A 7,080-nucleotide genomic window follows, 5' to 3' on the forward strand; every position below is an offset into this window, starting at 1 on the left:
ATAGAGTCAAATACAACTTAGCAACTGAATAACAGCAACACAAAGCCTCAGTTCATTGTTGGATATTGGCTGGAGGCCTCTCTCGGAATCCTAACCGCTGGGTATCCCTATGGCAACAAGCTTCCATCAGAAATAGCAAGCAAAACAACAAGAGAGGTTAGGAAAGATGAAAACCAGCATCTTTCCATAACCAATACTGAAGCGACATCCCACCATTTTTGCTACATTCTGTTTATTAGGTCCAGCTTGTGCTCAAGGTGTGGGAATTATAAAAGGGTATGAAGACTAGGAGACAGAGATAATTAGGTGCCATCTTAGATGCTGTTGAACACATGGTTATTGATCTGGACCCATGTGTTTTTGCCCAGGAGTAGGGTTATTAGGACGTAGAACTTTGGAGGTGGGACTTTGCAGACCTAAGATTCAGAGCTCTAAGAAGTGCAGCCCAGCTGGTGTTGGTGTCTCTAGCAGTGAGGCTCACACTGGTGGTGTGAGAAGTTAGAAACTAGAACCACCGTCATCACTGGGATGATGACCATCACCAAGGTGACGCTTCAAGAGTAGTGAGCCAGCAATAAGTCTCTTCCCTCTCCCTCAGTCTCCCACTCCCATTCTGAGCCCCCCGTTGGCAAAAGCTGAAAGAGAGGAAGATGGCAAAAGGGAAATGTAATTTGCAGAATCCCAGCCCATCCAAAAATGGAGTCTAGAAAGAGAAAGGGTCAAAGCTGACAGCTTATAGCTGAATAACCAGGACAAACAGCAAGAAGGATTACCTTCCCACTGGCCCCAGAAAGTGGCAAGAAGGCTTCTCTCTGTCTGGCGATCTTGGTGAAAAACAATTTTAACATCTCCAGTGAGAAATCAAAGCACTAACTTTGTACACAGGGTAGATGTGGAGTCTGAATTTATACCATCCAAATAATTCAAATGGAAATCTCAACAAATAGCAACAACAAAAATCCCCAGCAATCACTTGTGAAACCCCTGTGGTTCCCAGCAGAAGCAGATGCAAAAACCCTCTGTAGGGACCCTGCTGTAACTCAGGGCACGTGGGCTTCCCACAGAAAGAAAGAAATCTACACTAAAAATGAGCTCATTACCCAAAATTAAAAAACAGAAGAGGAAACAGTTCACCATACGGTTCATGGGATTCAACAATCACAAAAAAACAGAAGAAAAAAAGAAAGAAAACAGAAGCAGCTGGTCATGGGCTTGAGAGGTTAGAAAAATGTTTAAAAAATTACAAGCACATCTGCTTAAAAGAATAACAGAAAGATCAATGAAAATAATCATAATGAAAGAACAGGAAAACATTGGGGGCAGGGAAAGGCACATTTCTCCAACAGTTAAAAGAGGACATCTAGAGGAGAAAAATACATCCATTGAAATAAAACACTCAGTGGTCAGGTTAAATAGCAGATTAGAAAGGGAAATGAGAATTAGCCAACTGAAAGCTCAAGAGCTAAACAAATTATCCAGAATGCGGCACAGAGAGAGACAAAGTGTATTTTTTTTCCTTTAATCTTATTATTTTTAAGCATTTTTACTGGAGAAATATTAGCTTACAATGATGTATTGGTTTCATGTGTACAGCAAAGTGAATCAGTTGACAAAGAGATATTTCTTAAAGAGAGTTTCTAGTTAAACACAACATTTTTGACATAAGCATTTATCACCCTCCTTCCTGAAGTTTCCCCTAAAGTAATAGTGGTAAAAAAAAAAAAAAAAGAAGGCAGAAATCCAAAGGACAGATGGAATGGGAGAGGGGTGCAGTAATAAAATGTTAGCAGTTAACATTTAGTCCAGATAAAGCTAGAATCTAAGCTAACAATGGCAAAATCCTAAGCAGGCAAATTCATGCTGCAAAGATCTGGTGCCTCTGAGAGCAGGTGGGCGTGTAGAACCTAACAGAGCTGGCTGAAAGACTGAACGAGCACAGGTTGGGAGCAGTTCCTCCCTCGTTCCCCAGCAGAAAACTCTGTGGAGAAGTTGAACTAAACAGATTCTGAACTCAGCAAAACCCAGCTCAACCTTGGACAAGGACCATGCTAAAAACTGAGAAAGTCAGCCAAGTTCTGGAAACTACAGGATGAACCCTGGCCCCTTCCAGCCATCTGAGTTTGAAAATATTGTTAGCAAATGTCTACCCTTCCGACAGGCAAGTGCCAGATGTCCCCTTTAGGAGACCAAGCAGCTCCAAAGAAAACATCTACTATTTTTTATATAAAATGCTTTACTTCAAAGCCTGCTAATTTTTGACTAGGTTCATATTATGAGTGAGGATTAAAAAGTTGATTAGAAGCTCTGCGTACCAAAAAGAAAAGGGAAAAAAAAGAAGTAAAAAAGAAGAGAAAAGAAAAAAGGCTCTGAGGAGACAGAAACAATACTTATAATCAGAAGAAACAGAAGCAAGAAAAAAAGAAATTATATCTTCAAAGTTATAAGACAGCACATACACTAAACAAGAACAGGAGATAATTAAAAAAGGAACAAATGAAGCGCAAAAATCATCTCTTGGAAAATAAAAATATGATAGTAGGAAGAAAAACTTGCATGATGAGGTTAAAAGATAACAGAAGGAAGGTGAGTGCTAACCAAGAAGGCATCGTGAAGTCGTGAAGTCGCTGTCGTGTCTAACTCTTCGTGACCCCATGGACTGTAGCCCACCAGGCTCCTCCATCCATGGAATTTTCTAGGCAAGTGTACTGGAGTGGGTTGCCATTTCCTTCTCCAGGGGATCTTCCCAACCCAGGGATCAAACCTGGGTCTCCCGCATTGCAGGCAGACGCTTTACCATCTGAACCAAGAAGTCATAAATAAGAGCTAATTCCTTTTTTGTAGTAAAAAATCAAATGATATCCAAATCTGAAAAATCAGTAATAGCATCAGCATATTATAGTAATGAGTAAGTAAGTGTTAGTTGCTCAGTTGTGTCCATCTCTTCGAGGTCCCCACTGGCTGTAGACTCCTCGGCCCATAGAATTCTCCAGGCAAGAATACTGAAGTGGGTTGCCATTTCCTACTCCAGTGGATGGAACCTGTGTCTCTTGCATCTCCTGCATTAGCAGGCAAATTCTTTACCATTAGCACCACCTGGGAAGCTCCAAAGTGAAACTGTTAGTTGTTCAGTCATGTCTGAGTCTTTGTGGCCCCATGGAGTGTAGCCTGCCAGGTTCTTCTGTCCATGGAATTCTCCAGGCAAGAATACCAGAGTGGGTAGCCCTTCCATTCTGCAGGGGATCTTCCCAACCCAGGGATCGAACCTGGGTCTCATGCACTGCAGGCAGATTCTTTACCATCTAAACCACTCAGGGGCCCAGAGGGCAATATCAGAAGAAACTAGCAAAAGAATTGAAAACAGTTGTGTCTGGGAGTTGGACTCTAGTGTGAGGCAGGGGCTACTCTATCTGGTCATTGGTCATCATCAAGCCATCACGCCACAACCTCCCCAACGGGGAGCCCAGAGGGGACTCAGGATGAAAACAGGATGCCCACCATCTAGAAGTCAACACCAGCAGCCACCCCAAAAGGTGCACCCTGAGAAGACTCAGGATGAGAAAACAGGATACTGACCCCAGGTAACTGAGATGTAGATCAAAGGAATGATTTCAGTGAGCCCAGACTCTTGCATCTTCCCATACATAGAAAAGCACTAAATTCCTAAACTAGAGACGTCTGATTTTCTTTAGCAGTAATCCTTTGACATTCCAACTTCCTGACCTTTGCTGCAAAAACTCCTGTATATCCTGCCCCCGCCCCTTGCCTCTTTTAGAGCAGTCCCTCAGAGCTGTCTGAGACGCTGTGTCTCAGTCTTAGGTCCTCAGCTGTGTCTGCCAAATAAAACACAAGTCTCAACTTTCAGGTTGTGTTCCTTTTCAGCTTGACAAGCTGTGTTACTCTGGGGGCTTTTCACTTTGCTGACTCCTGGTTTCTCCAGGTGACAGTCTTGCCTGCTCCCTTGTACTATTGAATTCTAATACCTAGCTCACATGCACTCTGACACCCCAGACACACTCAGGGAATTTAACTCAGTGCAACAAGAATTTCCTTCTCTTGGATATCTGCGTCCCCAGCACCATGGGATTTCCTGGGTTCTGTCCCAACCCCCGAGTCTCCCCTTTCACATGCCCAGATTCCCAGAGTTCTGCCTTCACGTCCTTCCTGTTCATCCTCTTATCCTTACCATCCCTAATCACCACTTGGGTTAAGATACCCCTGACCAGCACAAAGAATGGGGTTTTGACTAGTAGATAAATGAAAAGGAATAATAAAGCTCAAGAAAGAGAGAGAAGCAAAGTCTTCATACGTTCAGAAATGCAGAGAAAGCTCTCTGATCTTCTCAAGCCACTCCACTGTACTTATCTCTCTTTTTTTTCCTTCTAAATATAGTGGCTAGAAGTCAACCCAGAAAGTATGTAAAATAAAAACACATGAATAAGTACTAAGAACACCAAACTGAGACTCCAAGTCTAGAATCCAATAATTCCTTGGAAAATGTTTCTAACAGATATTCCTTTGAGATTCAGAAGCTCAAACCCATCATGACATTTAAAGCACCTCTCATGTAAAGCACTGTGTATGAATTGTTTGTCTCCATAGGGAGGGAAGAAGAGGATTCAAGTGACAGCCCAGATCAAGGTAGACTGGTCTGCAGGAAAACCAGGAAGTTAGAAAAAAAAAAAGGGGGAAGGGAGCTGAAATTTCAGGAAGGAGTATTCTTCACTAAAAAGTCCAGAAATCAAATCCAGTTTCCCTTGCTATGTATCATTCTGAGACTTGCAACAACACATATGTCCACAGATGCTGTGGGCTGTGATCAGAAATTTTCAAATAACCAGCAAAAAAAGATTTCCTTCAAACATGGGTTTCAAAACTTCCCTGGTGGTCCAGTGGACTTCCCAGGTGGTTCAGTTGTAAAGAATCTGCCTGCCATTGCAGGAGACGCAGGAGACGAGGTTTCGATCCCTGGGTCAAGAAGATCCCCTGGTGGAGGAAATGGCAATCCACTCCAGTATTCTTGCCTGGGGAAATCCCATGGACAGAGGAGCCTGGCAGGCTACAGTCCATCAGGCTTCAAGGAGTCAGACAGGACTGAGCCACAACTAGGAACTGATGGTCCGATGGTTAAGAATTCACCTTGTAATGCAGAGTTTGTGGGTTCAATCCCTATAAGATCGACATGCCATGGTCCGTGTGCCACAACGAAAGATCCCACATGATACAAACAAAATCCCACGTGCTGCAATTAGGAGTCAATGCAACCAAATAAATAAATATTTAAACAAAACCCCCATGGGGTTTCTTCCTGCTAGAAATAGAATAGTCAGTGTACCTACTCTTACAGCAGGAGAGGACAGGGGAAATAAAGAAAGGAAAAAAGTGAATATCCAAGAAAACAACCACATGCTGTGATGCTTTAAAATAAAGCAAAAATATTGACTCTGTGTATTAATCAAGGAGGAAGAGCCGCATGCAATTTCCCAAATAAGAAGTAGTTATGGTTACTGCACTTTGGGAGGCAGCAGTGGAGGGAAGTGTCCCTTTAAATAACTGCGATTTAAGCAAAACATCAGCTTAATAAAGTGTCAGCAGCTCCCTCACAGTTTAAAAACAGATGGGCTTTGCTACTCAGGAAGAAAGAATTTTTCGATGTGCTGAGACTTGGAGAATCTGTCATTGCCCTTTACTGAATCATTAAAACTCTGAAAAGCAGAAATAATGATATGACTTCCATTTCACTTCAGAAATTTTAGGGCTTCCCTAGTAGCTCAGTTGGTAAAGAATCTGCCTGCAATGCAGAAGACTGGGGTTTGATCCCTGGGTCGGGAGGACCCCCTGAAAAAGGAAATGGCAACCCTCTCCAGTACTCTTGCCTGGAGAATTCCATGGACAATGGAGCCTGATGGGCTACAGTCCACGAGATAGCAAAGAGCCAGACATGACTGTGCGACTCACTTTCACTTTCAGAAACTTTGGTGCTGTGTGTTACATGCGGTCAAAAACCATCATCTTTTCCACGTGATAATATAGAGAAGAGACAGTTATATATTTGCAAACTTTGAATATGATTTCAACCAAAATATCTTTACCATCCTTTTATCTTTTCTACAAAAAGCATAATCTCAAGATTTTGTTGTCTTTGGGAGGAAACAAGATGCGAAGCTGAAAACTGGACCACTTGACCCTGTCGTTCTCATCTCTTCCCAGTTCGAAACGCTTGCCTCTCTCAATAGCCAGCATTCTCTGAGATCTGCAGCTGGGCTCAAAGCATTCAAGTCTCAGCACAATCTTCTCAGTAATTGTAGCCCTTGTCTGGAAAACTGCCTTAGTCTGTTGCCCTAGACACTCCGCCTCTTGTCATAACACTGCTTTCCCTGGGCATACAGAGAAGCCTTGCCCTGCCTGCTCTGTGGCACCTGTGCTTGCCACACTTCTTACAGAAAGTCTGACAGGTTTTAGGAACATTAACCATATTTGAGTAAGCACTACTGGCATGGCTTTTTATCTTTTTTTCTGATAGAGTATCCAGGATGCTAATAAAATGGCTAATATTTCAAGTTCAGATCTATGAAGTCTGTGTGTGTGTGCATGTGTGTATATCAGCGAGGAAGGGTATACATTTCCTTTCTGTCACAGATACACTAGGCATCTCCTCCCAGGCTGTCCAGAATTTTCCCAGTTTTAGCACTGAGAAGTGCCAACTTCCTGAGAAATTCCTCAATCTTAGGCAAACCAAGACAGTTAGTTACCCCAGACACAGGAGCCTCTGTCATTTAATACTTTCAGATGCTACTATGAATTGTTACAGAGCCTTTTTTCCTTCTATTGTCCCAGTTTTATTGAAATGTAATTGAGGTAAAACATTGTGTAAGTTTTGGGTGTGTAATGTGTTGATTTGATACAATGTGATACAGTATCACATTGATACTGCAATGTGATCACTAGCATGGCATCAGCTAATACCTCCATCATGTCACATAATTGCCATTTCTTTTTTCCTGTGATGAGAACTTTTAAGATCTACTGTCTCAGTAACTTTCAAGTATGTGGTAGGGCAGTACATGAGATCCCCAGAGCTTA

At 42.4% G+C, this 7,080-nt stretch overlaps 1 pseudogene; it reads right to left on the reverse strand.

The window, feature by feature from the left end:
- Positions 1 to 6,085: 6,085 nt before the first annotated feature.
- On the reverse strand, positions 6,086 to 6,472 carry LOC129633048 (60S ribosomal protein L36a-like; annotated as a pseudogene).
- Between the last annotated feature and the right edge of the window lie 608 nt (positions 6,473 to 7,080).

Source organism: Bubalus kerabau, chromosome 18, assembly GCF_029407905.1.
Source record: "Bubalus kerabau isolate K-KA32 ecotype Philippines breed swamp buffalo chromosome 18, PCC_UOA_SB_1v2, whole genome shotgun sequence".
In the NCBI taxonomy this organism is placed as follows: Eukaryota; Metazoa; Chordata; class Mammalia; order Artiodactyla; family Bovidae; genus Bubalus; species Bubalus kerabau.